This window comes from Dermacentor variabilis, unplaced genomic scaffold (genome assembly GCF_050947875.1).
Source record: "Dermacentor variabilis isolate Ectoservices unplaced genomic scaffold, ASM5094787v1 scaffold_12, whole genome shotgun sequence".
In the NCBI taxonomy this organism is placed as follows: Eukaryota; Metazoa; Arthropoda; class Arachnida; order Ixodida; family Ixodidae; genus Dermacentor; species Dermacentor variabilis.
The window spans coordinates 5,416,819-5,438,363 of NW_027460280.1; the positions used below are offsets into that span (position 1 = coordinate 5,416,819).

Below are 21,545 nucleotides of genomic sequence, written 5' to 3' on the forward strand. Positions count from 1 at the left end.
TCTTAAGAAGTGAAGTGGGTGTACTTTAGGAAAACAATATGTTCAATTTACTCAATGCTTAATGTTCGTTGTCTATTCCTTGCAACCACGCCACAGTAATGGCAAAAAATAAGTCGCGTCCACAAACGTGTACGCCGTGACTGAAGAGGATATGTAAGTGAGGTTTCCTCTTGAGCTTGTTGGTTTTTCATTATGAATGTGTAGCAATGCGCGTAAAAAAAGGCAGACAAAAGGAAGGAACGCTGTTACACGCACGGAGTGCAAACTATCAGATTTCTCTGGCCGAGAAGAACGCGATGTTTTTCCTACCTTGTCACAAGCAACATTGCGCATCGCAACGAGGGCAGAACCACACTGAAAAAATTATGGCTCTCTTGGTAATCGAGAGAAGGTGTAAGCATTAAATTTGGTTGGAGATGATACTAGCGGCAATCTTAAAAGGGGCGGCACTCTTATAGAATGGTGGGGTGCGCCACAGCACGCGAAGCTCTTTCGGAGCTCACAGCGAGCGTCGGCCATCCGCGCCGGACGCCGGCGTGGTCACGCAGGGTGGCGACATTGCTCGAGCCGGTGAAAGACCCGCGGCACGGGGTGTTGAACAGGCAACGCAGTCTCCGCGCGAAAAGATGACAACCAAGTGTACGGTGCCCTGTATGTGCCTTTTGAACGTCGGTATTGCAAATGACAACCAAAATTTCAGCGTTCTAGAAGTTACAGCTTCAGTCATATAGTGAACAAACATTAGAAAGAACTCGGAAGCAATAATGTTTGTAACTTGTTTAGGTGGTAACTAGCGTAATTTGATACATTCCTGTACAAAGGATTGGGGTCCAATGACCGCATTTTCTTAACTTTTGTGCCCAGAGGATCAAGTTTTGTTCGTGTAACTTGCTCGGCTGTTCTCGTTAAAGTGCCCGTATAACGGGTCTGGCTTTTGTCTCAAGGTGAGACGAACGTCGCCGACAACTGCAGCTTAAGGGATTTATGCTTAAAAGCGTCCACACACATGTGTCGTGCCATTCGAATAGGCCATTTCCTTAGGGGATAAAGTCACAGCGCCCTGGCTAAAACGTTTGGCATTTAGTCTTGTGGTTCTGTGGGCCTCAATATTGTAGCGTGTCATTTCATTATTGTATTTTGCAATGAGAGTGCGATTCTTAAACGTTAAAAATGACTTCTTTGGAAAATTGGTGCTTAGATTTCCTAGGTATACGTCGTGGCGCGAAATACTTTCTTGAAAAAACACAGAACAAATGAAGATAGTGAAGCGCCAAACTACTAACTGTGTAATGACAGCCTGAAAAAACGTAGAGAAGAAAAGACAACTTCCGGTCATGCGCAGGGAGCCAAGGTGTGACAGAACAACATGGTCATGATAGCATACTTTGGATAAAGCACACTTCGGCGAAATATAATACGATAGATGTATCGCTGACACAATGAGACCCTTACTTTTTAATATAAAACGCTTCCAACAACTTCCTTGCACTTTGGTCCCTACTTTTGCCAAAAATAAATACTCGCTCAAAGCGTAACGTACGACAGGCTTTACAGTGCGCAGGAAGCTGCGCCTTGTCACACTTACAGATACTGTTAGCATGCTCCCTCTGTCGTTACTACAACGTTCCCTTTCTCCACCGTATGACTTGCCGCAATCAAGGGGTATCTCGTAGACCACCCCTTCAACACCGTCCCTGGTTTGGCGTGCTGCTTCTGGCAGCGCCGCGGTCCTTCGCGTGTTATCCGGAGTCACAATTGAGCTAACTTGTTGGGAGCCCAAAACACAACCGGAATGACATATCTGGTAGCTACCTTCTTCAGGTTATGGCTCACACGGGGCACACAAGGTACTACTTCTGGTTTTTCACGCTTTTACACTCGAACGAAAGAGAGCGTACACCCTCTGCACTACAGCGTTTGTTCACTTACCTCCAACAGCCCTAACCTTCGTCGAATTGGCCTCAACGGCAACCGTGCCTGATGGCGACTATGTCGTCGCACCTGTTCGTGATGTCCTCCTGGCGCGCGACATCTCTGTGCCACACTCCGTCGTAACCCTTGCCGCTAATTGGATGTGTCTCCCCGTTATCAATTTTGGCTTGAAGCCAGTTTTGCCCGAAGGCATAGCGTTGGTCATGCTCCTGTCAGTGAGAGACGACCACGTCACAGCTTTTGCAGCCGACGTGTCTCCAGATACTCCGGATTAGCCGCAGGATGCCTTGAACCTTGACGGCCCATTACGTCCCATGGTCGCTCTGGACTTCCCACCTGACCAAGCACCCGCCCTACATCGCCTTTTGCTTTCCTACCACGGCACATTTCACACTGACAATCGACCACTTGGCCAGACGCCTTTTGTTAAATATCGGATAAACACTCGTGAACCTGTTCCCATTCACCGCCGACCGTATCGCGTGTCCACGGCAGAGCGGCAAGTTATTCAGCAGGAGCTAAACAAGATGCTCGCCAGAGGCATTGTTGAGCCCTCTTCGAGTCCTTGGGCGTCGCCGGTCATGATCGCCAAAAAGAAAGATGGCAGGTGGCGTTTCTGCGTTGATTACCGCCTCCTTAACCGAATTACTAAAAAGGAGCTTTATCCTTTACCACGAATCGACTACGCTCTTGATTGCCTTCACAGTGAAAAATACTTTTCGTCCATCAACCTTCGATTTGACTATTGACAGATTTTCGCTGATGAGCAACACCAAGAAAAGACTGCTTTCGTCACTCTAGATGGCTTCTACCAATTCAGGGTTACGCCGTTCGGTTTATGCAATGCCCCCGCCACGTTCAAACGGATGATCGCCTCTCTTCTTCAAGGTTTCAAATGGTCAACTTGCCTTTGTTACCTCGACGAAGTCCTTGTGCTCTCTCCTACATTTGAGACGCACCTTGAGCGCGTGGTAGCTATCCTTGACGTCTTCCGCAAGGCTGGGCTCCAATTAAACTCATCGAAGTGCCACTTCGGACGCCGACTTATTCCAGTGCTAGGCCATCTAGTCGATGCTTCCGGAGTACAACCCGACCCGGAGAAGGTTCGAGCAGTAACGGCTTTTCCAGCGCCTCGGTCTGTCAAAGAAGTCCCGAGTTTTGTGGGGCTCTGTTATTTCCAACGGTTTGTGAAAGATTTCGCTGCAATCGCTCGACCACTCACCGAGCTTCTGAACAAAGACGCGCCTTTTACGTGGGGTCCCCTCAGGCTGCCGCATTTTCGCGCCTTATCACGATTCTCACCAATCCACCGGTCTTGGCCCACTTTCACCCGTCCGCACATACAGAAGTCCGAACCAATGTCACTGGTTATCGGATCGGCACCCTCTTATCGTAACGCCAACACGGACACGACCGCGTTATAGCCTGCGCTAGCCGTCTCCTGACACCTGCAGTACGCTACTATTCGATTACCGAGCGCGAATGTCTTCCTCTCGTCTGGGCTGTTTCAAAGTTCCGCCTATACTTCCATGGCAAGCCCTTCTCAGTAATCACAGAGCATCATGCGCTATGTTGGCTTTAGTCGCCCATGGATGCTACTGGCCGGCTTGGTCGTTAGGCCCTCCGACTACAAGAATATCCCTACACAGTGACTTAAACGTCGCGACGCCAACACCAGGACGCAGATTGCATCTCTCGCTACCCAGTCGAAGATGCGACCTCTAGGTCTGATACTAACACAGACTCCTGTGTTCTCTCTGTTTTTGCACTGCTCCATGTCGCCGACGAGCAGCGGCGAGACCCTTCCTTGCGTATCATCGTTGACCGCCTGGAATCGTCGATTGCCGACAGTTCCTTTCGCTGATTCACACTTCAAGACGGCGTACTCTAGCGCCACAACGTTCACCCCCACGACCCTGCATTACTCCTTGTGATGCCTAAACACCTTCGCTGGGCTGTTCTCCACGAACTTCTCGACCTCCCCACTGCCGATCACCTGGGTGTGTCACGTACCTACGACCGGATCCGCCGACGCTTCTTTTGGCCAGGGCTTGCTCGCTGCGTTCGAAGATACGAAGCTGCGTGTGATAAATGCCAGCGACGCCGTGGCCGTGACCGTGGCCGGACATTCCCATCAAATGTTATCGCGGACATGCTACATTCGACATGCGATTCCTATCAAAAGTTATCGCGGACTGTTCCACGAGGCACAAACTATCCACGTCATATCATCCGCAAACAAATGACTTCACGTAGCGTCTCAATTGCACGTTCACAGACATGCTCGCGAAATATGTCTCTTCTGACCACACTGACTGGGACCTCGCTCAGCCATTTCTCACATTTGCTTATAATTCCTCGTGCCACGACACCATCGATTATTCCCCATTTTTCCTTCTGTTCGGCCGAGAACCAGCACTACCCCTCGATACAACCCTCCCTGTTCACGCGGCACCGACCAGTGAATATGCACTTGACGCCACCGCCCGCTGTGCCCATGCAAGGGAAATTGCTCGTGAGCTTCTTTTGAAATCGTAAGAGTCAAAGGCGTTTGTACGACCGGCGACTCCGAGACGTGCACTTCCTGCTTGGTTTTTTGGTGCTTCTATGGTCTCTGTCGCGTCAGGTCGGCCTGTCAGAAAAACTGCTGTTTCGTGACAGAGGCCTATGCCGAGTGATTCGTGTCTCCCGTCACCTACGAGATTGCCCCTGACACCCCATCTGCTTCCCAGTCCAGTGATATCGTGCAGGTTACACAACTTAAGCAGTATGACCCTGCCAGTGATGACATTTAGACGCTCCGGGACGTCGCTTCTGCCGCCCGGGGATTACGCTACACGCGTGTGATATTTGATTGTTTAAACGAGGCGCGTGGGTGCCATCATTCCAGAAAACAAGAGGAAGAAGAAACTGGGCTCACATTGTGAATTTAACTGGTCAGCGCTGCAACCGCGTCCTTCGCGTAACAATATTATCCAAAAACACCTCAGAGGAGGTAACACCTATGTTTCCGGCCACATATGAATCCTAATCAATAGCCTCGTGACTAAAATTATTTAGTGACAGTATGCTGACCTGCTCTTTCGTGTAGGTTACCTGAATTGTCTTAGTTGCGAGATATGTTCTACAGGAGAGTTCGCGTACCTGTATACCCTCTCAATGTTTGTCTTAATCCACACACCCTCAATACCACCTGGCGCTTCTAGAGTGAAAAAAAAAACGATGTTTAGCTTGACCAGAAGAGTCACGCCTGCGCCTCTTCCATCTCGATCCCTCCTAACCAACGTGTAGCCAGGTGGTGCAATTTCACTATCGGGTATCTTTTTATGCAACCATGTTTCTGTAAAAGGATAGACAGTTGGGCGAGTTCGTACGGTAACATGATCTTGAATTATAGTGCGAAATGATACAGACAGAGACTAGAAGCAGACAGAATGAGCTCTATCCAAAATATAGCGGTCGTTTTGTCTCCTTCTAGTCTCTGTCTGTGTCACTTCGCGCTACAATTCAAGATCATGTTTCTGTAGTTACAGCAATGTCAGGTTCATGATCAATAACTAGAGCTCCAAGCGCATGTGCTTTGCTTAACACTCTTCTAGCACTGAAGTCGAGTATTTTGAAACCCACAAGTTGACCCTGCCCACGGCAATTATCACTTACTCCAGAATGACTTCCCAGCTTTCACCGTTCCACATGCTCTTCATTGCAGCAGTACAACAATTTGTTTACCCTAAGCCTAGGAAAGAGGAGCTTTACCTATATCTTTCCTTCTTTTCCTTACTTACCGAGCGCGATATGTTTTTTCTTATTCCCTGAACTCTTTTAGATAATCCTCTGTGATACTATAATACGTATCGCTCATTTATCAGAAATTCTGCAAAGCATTCATTCTACCTCTATAATCTGCCATCCTCAGGATGACAGAACTAGTTCTACCAGGAGGTTTCTTGCATTACCTGTGAACTCCTTCAATAGTAGTCACATTCACTTTTCTAATAGCGCAAAAAATTGCGTGTTTTGCTTTGCTTACAAGGGTTTCTACCTTCTCATGTTCATCTTCAACTATTCCTGTAATGATAAGGTAATTTTGTCGATTATCCAAATCATCCACATATTTGACCAGACTAGCTGTTTGAGTACTGCGGCCAGCCACAATTGTTTCAAGAGTTGCGAGACTGTTCCAAGTCTCTACTAGGCTTTCTACCTTAGTTTCAATAACGTGAAACCTGTTCTGCATGTCTAAGAATCTTGCTTCAAACGAGTCTTTCTTTTGCTGAACCACGGAAAGTTTAGGCAAAATTTCCTTCTGATTCTGGAGCGAGCCCTAACACTTCTCTTCTATTGACGCGAAATAAGTTTGCACGTGATGACACGGGACCTTTAGGGCGAGAACGACGAAGTTCGTGGTTGCTCGTGTGCTCTCCGAGGACCAGCCATCGCTGAAGGCAGACGTTTTTTTGTCAATCTGTCGGTGGTAACCTGTTTTACTTGTAATAGTTGAGTGACATTTCTGGTGGACGCGCAGGGTACGGTCGATGTTAAAATCTCCGGAGCATACCCCAGACCTAAACCCGGCGAGTAGTTCAGCCGAGCTTGCCCCTGTGCACGTACGTGCCAGCCGACGTCTCCAGGGACTCCCGCCACGGCACGGTCTGCTACCCGAACGAACTAGTATGACGAACCAACCACCTCCTGCCACTCCTGCAGCATCACACGTTGTCGTCAATCACATCCGGACGCGGAATCTGTTCCACGGAAGTGCTTCAGAGGACGCCGATGACTGGCTTGACCATTTTGACCGGTTTGCCAACCTCAACGACTGGAACCACGAGCGTTATCTACGCTACATGTACTTCGCTCTTGAGGATTCCGCGAAAACAGTTTGAGAACCACGAGGCGACACTGACGTCATGGGAAGAATTTCGTAGGCAGTTCCTCAATGCCTTCGCCAGGGCGGACAGGAAGGAGAGGGCGGAGTTAACGTTGGAGGCAAGAATTCAAGCCCGAATCTGCGAGTGACGGCGTACGTAGAAGACATGAATCGCCTTTTCAGACTTGCGGACCCTTCTATGACTGAAACAAAGAAGGTGCGCCGTCTAATGCGCGGCGCAAAAAAGATCAAATCTTTGCTGGCCTCATTCGAAATCCGACGAAGACACTTGCAGAGTTCTATGACGAAGCCACTACTATGGAAAAGGCCCTTCAACAGCGGGCCAGGCAAAACAACCGCGACGCCATGATTTCAAGGGAGCTCTCTGCCGTTACCCTCGGTAACGACGTTGGCGCCTTGCGAGAACTCATCAGGGCTGTCGTCAAGGAGGAATTGCAGAAGATGCAGACGACCACTGCCCCTGTGGGACAACTTTTCATTACGGTAATGGTACGCGCCGAGGTCCGACAGGCCGTCCATATTCCTGGACAGTACGAGGCACCACAGCAGGGACCACACGCAGAAATGAGTTACGCTGAAGCAGTACACCGTCCGCCACCCTCAAGTGCGTGCAGCTTGGTACACCCCACTCAACAAATGGACGTAAGCTTCAGGCCGCCTCGCAGCCCACCGCACCTCGCCGAAGCAAGGACTAGGAAGAGCGACTTCTGGCGCACCACAGACTACAAGCCCCTTTGTTTTCATTGTGGCGAAGCCGGACACATCTACAGAATGTGTCCTTATCGTCATGTGGGGCTCCGTGGATTCTCGCCCACGACCTGGTGAGCGGCCACCGGAAATAGAGAGTTTCGGCGCGAATCGTCGCAATGTTGATCAGCGATGGCAGGAGCCCCGTTCGTCGTCTCCTGCTCGTTACTGGTCACCATCACCAAGCCAAGCCTTTACTCGCGGCGCTCTGAGACGCCGCTCGCCTAGCCCGGCTGGTCGGGAAAACTGAGTTCAGCGACCTCTGGAGGTGAGGCCGCTGACGACGACCGTACGCAAGATCCTCGACTACGACGACAACGACGAGAACAGAACGACGCAGACGCACAGACGGAGTCAAATACCTTACGAGAGGTAGTAACGTCGAATATTCCCGTCACGATAGACGACGAAGAAATAACGGCGTTAATCGACACTGGAGCGGACACCTCAGTTATGAGCATTAACCTTGCCTGCAAGCTGAAGAAAGTTTCTACCGAGTGGACTGGCTCGCAGATTCGCACTGCAGGAGGCATCAGCGCGAGTGAGCATTCGTGGGTTTACGTACCTCGGAGATTTCGTTATTCTCCCAAGCTGTTCCAGGGATCTGATTCTGGGAATGGACTTTCTGCAGGCTAATGGAGATGTGATTAACTTACAAAAGTCGCGGGTAACGTTTTCAACGGTGCAGGCCTTAGCAGGGAGCAGCACTGACGACACGTATGTCAACGCTTTGAGGATTGTTGACGAGAACATCACGGTGCCGCCAAGGAGCAGCGTAGTGACCCTCGTTACCTGCGGCGCATTCGACGGCTATGAGGGTATTGCCGAGGCAAATATCCCGCTGCTGCTCGAAAGGCACATCTGCATCGCCCGGAGCCTTGTTCGAATCCAGCATAAGTGCTCGCAAGTTTTGTTGACAAACTTCAGCCATGAGTATCAGCACGTCCCTCAAGGTACAGCTGTGACATTCCTGAACGACATTGCTGACTTCTCCGACATCAGCACGTCACAAGTGACTTCACCGGATGCAACAACTCACGCCAGCCTGAATACCCGTCTCCACATTAATGCTGACTTAGCAGATGTACAGAAGGATCAGCTGCTGGGCCTGCTGACAGAATTCTCCGGCTGTTTTTCCACGGAATCCAAAGTCCAGCGCCCTTACGTTTCTCAACACCGGATCGTCACAGAGGAGTCGGCGCGGCCTGTTCGTCAGCATCCGTATCGCGTGTCACCTATGGAGCGGTAGGCGAATAAGCGTCAAGTTCAAAAATTGCTAAATGATGAAGTCATCCAGCCGTCGACAAGTCCATGGACATCGCCTGTCGTACTAGTAAAAAAGAAAGACAACGCACACCGCTTCTGCATTGACTACAGACGGCTTAACCGAGTCACCAAACGCGATGTTTATCCCCTGCCACGGATCGATGACGCTTTGGACCGTCTGCGACATGCTCAGTTCTTTACTTCGTTAGACCTAAAGTCAGGCTACTGGCAAATCGAAGTGGACGAGCGTGACCGTGAAAAAACGGCCTTCGTGACTCCCGATGGGCTGTACGAATTTAAAGCGCTGGCTTTCGGTCTCTCTTCCGCTCCTGCTACTTTCCAATGAGTGATGGACACTAAACTGGTTGGACTAAAGTGGCAGACGTGTCTAGTGTACCTAGACGACGTTGTTGTGTTTTCCAGCACGTTCGATGAACATCTAGCCCGGCTACGAAGTGTCCTTACCGCAACAGGCAAGGCCAACCTCACCATCAAGCCTGAAAAATATTACTTTGGCTTCCAGGAACTCAAGTTTCTAGGCCACGTGGTCAGCTCCCAAGGATCACGACCAGACCCAGAAAAACTCGCTGCCGTTGCCGAGTTTCCTCGGCAACGGCAGCGAGTTTTAATTTAACACCTTAGACTTCTGTCAACCAAAGGACCAGGCAGGATTCCGTAAAGGCTACTCAACAATAGACCATATTCACACTATCAATCAAGTGATAGATAAATGTGCAGAATATAACCAACCCTTATATATAGCTTTCATTGATTACGAGAAAGCGTTTGATTCAGTCGAAACCTCAGCAGTCATGGAGGCATTACGGAATCAGGGTGTAGATGAGCCATATGTAAAAATACTGGAAGATATCTATAGCGGCTCCACAGCCACCGTAGTCCTCCATAATGATGATGATGTGTGGTGTTTTGTGGCGCAGGGGCCAGATTTGGCCAAAGAGCGCCATGACAAATGGTGGTGTTAACGATGTAGTATGGAAGATGTGACTTGGCTGTAAAGTGGCCTAAAAATAGTCGCTGTAAAGTGCGTAAAATCTACGTGCTATAAAATTATGGCAATGACTAATGACGAAGACTCTGAAGATTAAAATCCATCGTAAAAGAATGATGCATTGTTTAAAATATTCGAGACGTTAAATTGCTTACAGCACTACTGCCTCGCCAGAGCCCTTGAACCACAAGGGCCTAGAGGCATGTGCTATTCAAAATAATTATCGCAGCGGCATCCTCTGAAGAGAGGAAGCGCTACGAACGTGTGGGGCTAATAACATGCAACACAACATCTTTCAAAAAAGCTAAGATGGCGTTGGTGTCAAAGAGTGGTTCTGGACCAAGTAACATAACAGGATGAAAGGGGATGTGGTGCCTGTATGCTAAGAGAAAATGTTTTTTTCTTTCGGGTTCGGCTTCCCGACACTCCAGTAGGACCTGGAGGACGGTCAGCCTCTCCCCGCATCTACCACAGGTTGGAGGCTCGTTTCCCGTGAGTAAGAAGTTATGTGTGCCAAAAGTGTGTCCTATTCTTAGACGGCAGAATAGGACATCTGTCCGGCGGGATTTTGTTATAGGAGGCCAGAAAGCTAATTGTGGCTTTATTACATGCAGTTTATTATTTGTTTCCATGTCCCACGAGCGTTGCCAGTAGTTCCGCAGTTTTCTGCGCAAGTAGGGCCTCAGATCTGTGACAGGGACTGCTGCGGTAGGATTTACAGAATACGATGCAATTGATGTGGCCATCTGGTCCGCCAGAACATTGCCTTCGATGCCCCTATGACCGGGCACCCAGCATATGATGACATGCTGGTTACATATATAAGTTTTACATAGGAAGGAATAGAGTTCGTTGATGACTGGGTTTTTGTGCTTAGAAAATTACATTAAGGCCTTCACAGCACTTAGGGAGTCCGTATATATAACTGATTTCTCGAGTTCTGATTTCTTTATATACTTTACAGCCGACAGCAGTGCGTAGGCCTCAGCCGTAAAGATGCTTGTTTCCGGATGCAGTACATCGGATTCCGAGAAGGATGGGCCGACGGCTGCATAGGACACCCCCTCGCGTGACTTCGATGCGTCTGTGTAGAACTCCGCGCAGGAGTGTTTGTATTGGAGTTCCCGGAAATGCATTTGTATTTCAATCTCTGGAGCGTGTTTTGTGACTTGCATGAAAGATGTATCGCATTGTATCAACTGCCACTCCCAAGGAGGTAGCAGCTTGGCTGGATTCATTAGGCGAAGTTCGAGGAGTGGAACATGCATTTCATGACTAAGCTCCCTCACACGCAGCGAGAAAGGCTGTCTTACGGAAGGACGATTACGAAACAGTGTAGCATATGTCATATCATTAACGGTGTTAAAACAGGGATGTTCAGGATTAGAATGGACTTTCAAAAAATATGTTTGGCTGATGTATGTTCTCTGGATATGAAGTGACCACTCATTCGATTCTGCATATAAACTTTGTACGGGACTCGTTCTGAAAGCTCCTGTGGCTAAACGGATACCCAGATGGTGAACAGGGTCTAGCATCTTTAGCGCCCTCGGGGAGGCAGAGTTATATACCACGGCACCATAATCTAATCGTGACCGGATGAGGCTCTTATAGAGATTCATTAGGCACTTCCTGTCACTACCCCACGTCGTCTGGGATAGAAGTTTCATTATGTTCATTGCTTTTAGACACTTTTCTTTAAGATGTTTAATGTGTGGGACGAAAGTGAGTCTATTGTCGAGTATAACACCTAGAAATTTGTGCTCTTTGTTTACAGGTATCTGTTGTCCACACATTTCCAAGCAAGGATCCGGAACCAGGCCTCTCTTCCTTGTAAACAGCACGCAAGAACTCCTTTGAGGATTGATTTTAAAACCATTTTTCTCTACCCACCCTGACACCTTGTTCAAACCATGCTGTACCTGTCTCTCGCATACTGCGAGGTTACAGGATTTGAAGCCTATTTGAATGTCGTCCACATAGACAGAATATAAAATGGCCGGTGGTAAGGAAGCACGAAGTGTTGTCATCTTAACAATAAAGAGTGTGCAACTGAGCACGCCACCCTGGGGTACACCGGTTTCTTGTATAAAAGGACGTGACAGCACATTGCCTACTTTCACGCGGAAGGTACGATTGGACAAGTAGCTTTTTATTACGTTTAGCATATTACCATGAATGCCCATTTCTGACAAATCTCTCAAGATTCCGTAGCGCCAGCTCGTATCGTACGCCTTCTCCATATCGAGGAATATCGATAAGAAAAACTGTTTGTGTACAAACGCGTCACGAATATGTCCTTCAATACGTACAAGATGGTCGGTTCTGCAGCGCCCTTGTCGGAAGCCACACTGATAGGGATCAAGCATTTTGTTTTGTTCAAGAAAATGAATGAGTCGCCGATTTATCATTTTTTCAAAAAGCTTACACAGGCAGCTTGTAAGAGCTATCGGACGATAGCTTGCCGCCATGGATGGGTCTTTCCCCTGCTTCAAAACAGGGACCACAATTGCTTCTTTCCATGCAGTCGGAAAGTATCCTGCAGCCCAAATAGTGTTAAAAATTGTGAGTAGTGTAACTTGGGTGTCATTGTGTAGGTTTTTGATCATTTCATACATGATTTTGTCAGAACCCGGTGCGGAGCTCTTGCATAATCTCAAGGCAGCTCTGAACTCGGCAATACTAAATGGACAGTTGTATGGTTCATTCTTTCGACATTTTCCTATTAGTGGCTTACATTCTTCTATTTGTTTGTATTTGAGGAAGGATTCTGAATAATTTGTTGAACTTGACACGCTCTGAAAGTGCTCCCCAAGTGAGTCTGCCTGGTCTTGCAGCATATCACCCTGTGTGTTTACCAGAGGGAGTGAATATGTTTGTCGCCTTCTAATTCTATTTACGCGGTTCCAGACTTTCGCCTCATCTGTAAACGAGTTAATACTTGATAAAAAGTTCTGCCAACTTTCTCTTCTGGCCTGCCTGCGGGTTCTCCTGCCTTGAGATTTTACTTTCTTAAAGTTGATAAGGTTCTCTGCAGTGGGGGAGGCGCGTAGCAACCCCCACGCTTTGTTCTGTTTCTTACGAGCAATCCTACATTCGTTGTTCCACCACGGGACACGCCGTCTGCATGTCAAACCACTTCCTTCAGATATGCATTTAGATGCGGCATCTATTATGAACGCTGTAACATACTCCACAGCAGCATCAATTCCTAACGAGGACATGTCATCCCATGATATACTAGTTAAGTTTCGGAATTTCTCCCAGTCTGCTGTCTCAATCTTCCACCTAGGAGCCTGTGGTGGATATTCGTCTTCTTTAAGTGTTCTTAATAGTATGGGGAAATGGTCGCTTCCGTAAGGATTATTCGTAACTTCCCATTCGAGTTCAGGCAGTATGGACGGGGAAACTATGCTCAGATCAATTGAAGAAAAGGTGTTGTTTGCAAGACAGTAATATGTGGGATTCTTCTTATTCAGAAGGCACGCTCCAGAAGAAAAAAGGAACTGTTCAACGAGACGACCTCGCGCATCTATACGAGAGTCGCCCCACAGGGAGCTGTGCGCATTGAAATCGCCAAGAACAACATAAGGTTCTTGCAATTGATCTATAAAGGATTGGAATTCATGTTTCGTTAATTTGTAGTGTGGGGGTACGTAAAGCGAGGAAATGGTGACGAGTTTATTTAGAAGAACAGCTCGAACCACCACTGCTTCAAGGGGCGTTTGTAGCTGTAAATGCTGACAGGAAATACTTTTATGAATAAAAATGGCAACACCGCTTGATGATACGACAGCATCATCGCGATCTTTGCGGAACTTGACATAAGGTCGGAGAAAGCTTGTGTGTTGTGGTTTTAAGTGTGTTTCCTGTAGACACAGCACTTTTGGATTGTGTTTTTGGATAAGCTCTTGCACGTCATCAAGGTTCCTAAGAAGACCTCTAACGTTCCATTGAATAATTTGTGTATCCATATTGAAGGTTAAAAGTGCTGTGTGTATGGAAACAGGTGATGCCTTAGGTTACAGAGCTCTTTCGAGGCCCTGTAACAGGGGTTCTGCCCTTTCTGGAGCGTTCGAGTGAGCCTCGCCGCTCCTTAGGCGCTTGGTGCGCCTTGGGGATAGGTGTAGTGTCCATTGCCTCTTGTGAGGCGCCGGACACGTGCTCTTGCGAGCGGGAAATTACCAGCGAGGGTCCCGCCTTGGAGGGCAAGACCCCTGCGCCCACCAGCCCGGAGGTCGATGGGGCTCCCTGGGGGATTTGGCTGCGCCGGCCGTTGCCAGCGCTGGAAGGGGCCGGGGAGGTTGGGGCAGCCTCGGCTGCGCCCACCTTCGGGGTCGGTGGCCCTGTCTGCTGTGTTGACGGAGCAGCGCTAGCTGCAACCGCCGCGGGGGCAGATGGCGTTGCTGCCGACTCACGGCTTGTGGGTGGGACAGCCGCCGGAGGCCGTTGTGACGCTGCCCCCTGACGCGCCACTTCGGCAAAGCTAGCCTTAGGTAGGTATGCAACCCGCCTGCGTGCCTCTTCGAAAGATATGTTTTCTTTAACCTTGATTGTAACTATTTCGTTTTCTTTTTTCCAAGACGGGCACGACCGCGAGTACGCGGCGTGCTCGCCATCACAGTTCACGCAGTGTGGAGCGTTTTCGCATGTTTCAGAGGTGTGTTCTTGGGCACTACATTTAGCACACGTTTGGCGGCCTCGGCAGCTCTGCGAGCTGTGACCGAAGCGTTGGCATTTGAAACAACGCAGTGGGTTTGGCACGTACGGCCTAACGCGGAGCTTGATGTACCCGGCCTCGATTGACTCGGGCAAGATACTTGATCCAAAAGTAATTATTAGGTGCTTCGTCTGAATCTCTTTACCATCCCGCCTCATCTTAATTCTTCTGACGTTGATCACATTTTGTTCGCTGAAGCCCTCCAGGAGTTCCGCTTCAGTCAGCTCAAGCAAATCATCATCTGACACAACACCACGGGTGGTGTTCATTGTACGGTGAGGGCTTACTGTTATGGGGGTCTCCCCAAATGACACTAGTTGCGGTAGTTTCTCATATTGTTTTACATCGCGGAGCTCCAAGAGGAGGTCGCCGCTTACCATCCTCGACACCTTGTATCCTGGACCAAAAACATCATTGAGGGACTTTGAAACAAGGAATGGAGAAATGTTTCGCACTGCTTTGTTTGGCTTTTCGGAATGAATAACGTGGAAGCGGGGAAAATTCTGGGTTTGGCGTCCAAAAAACTTGAAGACATCTTCGGTGCGCCCTCGTTTCTGAGGGCGATCAGCAAGGGAAGGGAAAGAAGTTTCCATGGAAAAATGTATACATTCGGCAACAGCGCCGACCGCCCACCACGGAGCCCAACAAGGGGACGCGGCAGAGCTTGCATGCAAGTCTGCACGACGCCAGTCGTACGCCGTCACTATAACCGAATATGGTGTACCCAAGCTTGGATAGCCACACAGGGTTAACCCTTGCCGCCAGGAGAAAAGAAGTAATAAGATGAGAGAAGGAGACAGGAAAGGTCAAAAAGTGGGAGATAAAGATGAAGATTCGAAGAGGGAGAGACAGGAAAAGGCGACTGCCGATGTCCTCCAGGTGGGTCAGTCTGGAGGTGCCGTCTATGTGAAGCCGAGGCCGAAGAGGTGTGTTGCCTCCGCCGGGGGGCCTTAAAGGTCCGAATACCCAGCATCGGCTCAACCCCCAGGATCGCCTTTTCCCCAGACACGGCTAAGCCGCGCACGGCTACACGCGGGAGGGTCCAACCCTCGTGTGCTCGGGTACGTGGTGTCGCAACACACCAAACGCCTGCTGACGCAGACGCCCCTGCGGGTATAGTCCTCCATAAAGCAAGCAACAAAATCTCAATAAAGAAAGGCGTCAGGCAGGGAGATACGATATCTCCAATGCTATTCACAGCGTGTTTACAGGAGGTATTCAGAGACCTGGATTGGGAAGAATTGGGGATAAAAGTTAATGGAGAATACCTTAGTAACTTGCGATTCGCTGATGATATTGCCTTGTTTAGTAACTCATGGGACCAATTGTAATGCATGCTGACTGACCTGGAGAGGCAAAGCAGAAGAGTGGGTCTAAAAATTAATATGCAGAAAACTGAAGTAATGCTTAACAGTCTCGGGAGAGAACAGCAATTTACAAAAGCAGCTAGGCACTGGAAGTCGTAAGGGAATACATCTACTTAGGGCAGGTAGTGACGGCGGATCCGGATCATGAGACGGAAATAATCAGAAGAATAAGAATGGGCTGGAGTGCGTTTGGCAGGCATTCCCAAATCATGAACAGCAGGTTGCCGTTATCCCTCAAGAGAAAAGTATATAATAGCTGTGTCTTACCAGTACTCACCTACGGGGCAGAAACCTGGAGGCTTACGAAAAGGGTTCTACTCAAATTGAGGACGACACAACGAGCTATGGAAAGAAGAATGATAGGTGTAACGTTAAGGGATAAGAAAAGAGCAGATTGGGTGAGGGAACAAACGCGAGGGAATGACATCTTAGTTGAAATAAAAAAAAAGAAATGGGCATGGGCAGGACATGTAATGAGGAGGGAAGATAACCGATGGTCATTAAGGGTTACGGACTGGATCCCAAGGAAAGGGAAGCGTAGCAGGGGGCGGCAGAAAGTTAGGTGGGCGGATGAGATTAAGAAGTTTGCAGGGACGGCATGGCCACAATTAGTACATGACCGGGGTTGTTGGAGAACTATGGGAGAGGCCTTTGCCCTGCAGTGGGCGTAACCAGGCCGATGATGATGATGATGATGATGATGATGATGATGATGATGATGAAAGAAAAAAAGGCTGTTCAGCGGTTCCTGGGCCTCTGCACTTACTACCGTCGTTTCCTTGAAGGCTTCTCAAGGATTGCTGAACCACTCACGAGACTGACGTGACAAGATGTGCCCTTTGCGTGGACGGAAGACCAAGAGCAGGCCTTCACCGAATTGCGTAAACGCCTTCAATCCGCTCGTGTGCTGGCGCATTTTCATGACCCCTCGCCAACTGAAATACACACCGACGCCAGCAACGTAGGACTCGGGGCCGTTCTGATTCAATGGCAAGATAGCGCAGAACGTGTAATTGCGTACGCGAGTTGTAGTCTGACAAAAGCAGAAGCTAATTATTCAACGACCGAAAAAGAATGCTTAGCAGTCGTGTGGGCCATCAGTAAGTTCCGACCCTACTTATACGGCCGGACATTTTGAGCGATCAGCGATCACCACTCGCTCTGCTGGCTTGCCACTCTACGATACCCGTCAGGTCGCCTCGCTTGTTGGAGCCTCCGCCTCTAGGAATACGGCATAACTGTTGTCTACAGATCCGGCCTTAAGCATAGCGACGCTGACTGCTTGTCACGTTCTCCTATTCCCTTGACATCCTCCGACTTGGAGCTAGATTTGCCGTTTCTTGGTGTCGTCGACGTGGTGCGCATGGCTGACTATCAACGTGCAGACTCTGAGCTGCTTCCAGTCATCCGATATGTCGAGGGAGCTGGCGTTGTTGTCCCACGCCCACTTTCACGAGGATTGACGTAGTACTGCCTGCGAAACGATGCCCTTTACAAGAAAAATTTCAAGAACAACCAGGAAACGTTCCTTCTCGTCGTTCCGACGGCACTGTGCGAGGACGTTTTACAGGCGTGTCACGAAGGTCCCTCTGACGGCCACTTAGGCTTCGCGAGGACATTAGCGCGCATACGGCGACAATACTATTGGCCACACCTATTTTCGTCGGTTCAGCGCTATGTGCGAACGTGCCGAGCCTGTCAGAGGCGTAAAGTTCCACCCGTCAAGCCTGCCGGCCTCCTTCAGCCTTTTGATCCGCCTCCGGCGCCGTTCCAGCAAGTGGGAATGGACCTTCTTGGGCCGTTGTCCACGTGATCCTTGCAAAATGAGTGGATAATCGTGGCAACTAACTATTTAACTCGGTATGCGGTGACGAAAGCTGTGCCGCGGGGAACTGCTGCTGAAGTCGCCAGCTTCTTCGTCCACAACATCGTGCTTCGCCACGGTGCACCCGCTGTACTCATTACTGACCACGGTGCAGCGTTTACAGCGGCGTTATTGCAACAAGTCGTCACACTGACGCACACCGACCACCGAAAGACCACAGCCTATAATCCGCGAACTAACGGCTTAACAGAGCGCCTAAACAGAACATTAGCCGACTGTGATGTGTGGTGCGCGACACGGTGCGGTGATTGGGACGGTCAGGAGCAGACGACACTGAGTGCACGCGCGCTGAGGTGGAAGAAGGAAAACAACGACGCCGAAGAGCGTCCGGCACGAGAACGCGCAGCGCATGAAAAACAACAAAGAGAAGAAAAGCAACCAATTAGAAAAGACCACGTGGCGTCGGGCAGCCAATCCGAGAATGCCAAATCGGCCAGACAAGAAGAAAAAGCGTGATGCGCTGGCAGAAGGAGAGGACACGCAAGGAGACGCAGGGGAGACGCCAGGAGAGCTCCAGGAAGTAACAGCAGGAGGAGGTCAACCACCGGAGCGGGCGTTGAAGATGGGCCGTCGGGTTCCCGACCCGAGCCCACCAGGACTTCACCCGACCGGGGCCTCCTGCCAACCTGTTCCTGTGCGTCGCCCGTCTACCTGAGCGAGCCGCCAGCTCCTCAAGGCCGGTGAGCTTCTGCGCCAGTGGGCAGGACGAGAACAGTCGGGCTTCGGGCCCGAGTTCTAAGCCAGCTGCCCGGCCAGAACGCCACCCCCGTCTGTCGTGTCGCCTGCTGGCCGAGGCCGCCGTTCGAGCTTCTGCGCCCGTGGGCGAGACAAGAGCAGTCGGGCTACGGGCCCGAGCTCTACATCCAGCTGCCCGGCCTGAACGCCGCCGCCGTCTACTCCTGCCACCAAGCCACCTTCTTTACCTCGCCTAGCCAGAGATGGCGCGCTCCGGTCGCCCGGTCGGTCAGCTTACGCCGCAACCTATGATGAGACCGGCGCCACTCCTTTCGCCAGCTTGTCGCCGCGTCGCCACGTCGAGACTGTTACGCGTCCCTGCACTCATGGGAAGCTCGGACTCGCGCACCCGTTAACCTCATGCAAGCCCATATGTGTTCCCTACCGCATTGTCTGCTTGAGTGTTTATTTTAGGCATGCTTTCTGTTTCCTTCTATTTACTTTATGCCTCTTTTTAGTTTGATTAAAAGTCTTTGTGTGTGTGTTCAAACCGACGGCTTTGTCAACGGAACCACAAGGAACCACAACGGAACCACAAGGAATGACACCACTGAAGATTTCGCCGAGAAAGCCGAGGAAGCTCGCCAGCTTGTTCGGAATCGCATCCGCACCCAGCAGAATACCGACGCCTACCGTTACAACCGGACACGACGGAATGTCCAGTACTTACCAGGCGACCGCGTGTGGGTGTGGACACCTATCCGACACCGTGGGCTCTCAGATAAGTTGTTGCGCCAGTATTTCGGCCCCTAGGAAGTTGTACGTCACCTCAGTGATGTGAACTGCGAGGTGGTGCCTCCAAGCTCTGAACCTGGTTCGAAACGACACCGCCGCCGTGCTGAAGTCGTCCACGTAGTACGGATGAAGCCGTACTACGCACGCGAGGGATAAGCAACCCTCACAAACAGCTTCAGCATAGTGTACATTCCTGCATGGTTTTTTTTTTGTCTTTTCATGTTGGCACTCTTGCCGATAGTGCGCGTCCGCTGCCCTTGAGACGACCGGGCCGGTCGCTTTTGGGAGGTGAGCAATGACGCGAAATATGTTTGCACGTGATTACACGGGGCCCTTAAGGCGAGAACGACGAAGTGCATGGTTGCGCGCACGCTCTCCGAGGACCAGCCATCGCTAAAGGCAGACGGTTTTTTTTTGCCAATCTGTCGGTGGTAAACTTTTAGTTGTAATAGCTGGGCGACACTATTATTAGTCCTGGATGCGTCTCCTCATCCCAAGAAAGTCTCAACAGGCCCGCAATGGAACAAAGTCGCACATACAGTCAACGACAACTCCTGGGTACAACAGCCCTATGAGACCAAGAAATTCTCTATGAAATCCTTTTTTTTTGGTGGGGGAAGCCCCAATCTGCAAAATAAGGTTACATTAGCATGCTCGCCACGCCGATGATGTTGCAAACTGGCCATTGCATCAACAACGACCCGTTTGTTTGTCATTAAAACGAGGACATGGTAGGGGTCGCTGATAAACTAAGCCTTCGTTACATTGCAGAAATTTGGTTTGCTGTTTTTTATACATCTTTTCTTTTCGTTTCCGCTTGGGTTAGTAATTTAACATACTTTTACAAGTCTATTCGGTGTGGAAAAGACGACCCTAACGTGCTCTTTGGGCATCTTGTTTATGTTGTGTGGCACATTATAGGTATGCGGTATCACAGTGATTTTTTTTTACCTTTGTCCATCACTTGGGAGGTGGGGCGCACGGTGGAGCCGGATATTCTCATATTCCTGAGGACTTTCTCCGCTACAGACTCCCACGTGCCTCAGGTAACTTGTTTCTAAAGAACATGAAGTTTGCTGGCAGAAACTTCGACGTATTATCTGTAGGCAAGATTTTTCCAGGGCGTTCTGGAGGCCAAGATTGGCGATTGCCGTTTTTGTTAGTTTCGAATGGGATTATTTCAATGGGAGAATACGTTTGTTATTAAGGGTTCGCAGCCCCAACATAGTGGCTTTCTTTAAAAAAAGCTTGATATCAAGAAAATACATTCTCTCTTCGCTGAGAAGTTCATGAGTGATTTGCAAGGTGTTTAAGAATTTCTTTTGCAGATTCTCGGCTAAAATTTTGCGGGTCACACTCTAAAAGAAACAACATATCGTCAACAAATCCGAAACGTTTAACCACCTTCGTGGATCAAAGATTAGCCTCTAAGCAAGTTCTCAAGCTCCGATAAAAATAGATTGCTCAGGAACGAGGCTATGCAGGAACCTATGCAGACCTCTTTTTTTTGTACAAGGTCCCATTTGATAAAAATGGATTTCACATAGAACTGGAGTAGCTCTAGAAACTGCCTATGTGAAATACCGGTTTCCGTTTGAAAAGCTACCCGGCCCCGTAGACATGCACTTGCGTCATGTCGTAAACATGTTGAAAAGGCTCAATAACGTTATAATGCCACGTAAAAAGCACCGCCGTGTTGTAAGCGAAGGTAACGTACGGCAGGACGGCATCTCAGGTCTCGTGTTCGGCGTCGACGTACATTGCGAGCATCAAAAAGCACGTGAAAAGCACCGCCATGTTGTAAGCGAAGGTAACGTACGGCAGGACGGCATCTCAGGTCTCGTGTTCGGCGTCGACGTACATTGCGAGCATGTCGGCGAGGGTCTTATTCAAGCGCTCCGTGGGACCATTCTTCTGCGGGTGGTATCCAGTTGTCCTCCTGTGGCTTGTCTGGCTGTATCGCAATATGGCTCGGGTGAGGTCAGCCGTAAAGGCCGTCGCTCTGTCGGTGATGAGGACTTCTGGGGTGCCATGTCACAGCAGGATGTTTTCGACGAAAAACTTCGCCACTTCGGCTGCGCTGTCTTTCGGTAGAGTTTTAGTTTCAGCGAAGCGGGTGAGATAGTCCGTCGCCACGACGATCCACTTATTTCCAGATGTTGATGTCGGAAACGGTCCCAACAAATCCATCCAGATCTGCTGAAATGGTCGGCAAGGAGGTTCGATAGGGTGTAGTAATCCTGCTGGCCTTGTAGGTG

General features: G+C 49.6%; 1 long non-coding RNA gene across 1 annotated transcript in view; it reads right to left on the reverse strand.

Moving 5' to 3' along the window:
- The window catches only part of LOC142566384 (uncharacterized), a 158,433-nt gene that overhangs the window by 130,615 nt on the left and 6,273 nt on the right, over window positions 1-21,545 (reverse strand). The window lies entirely within an intron of this gene.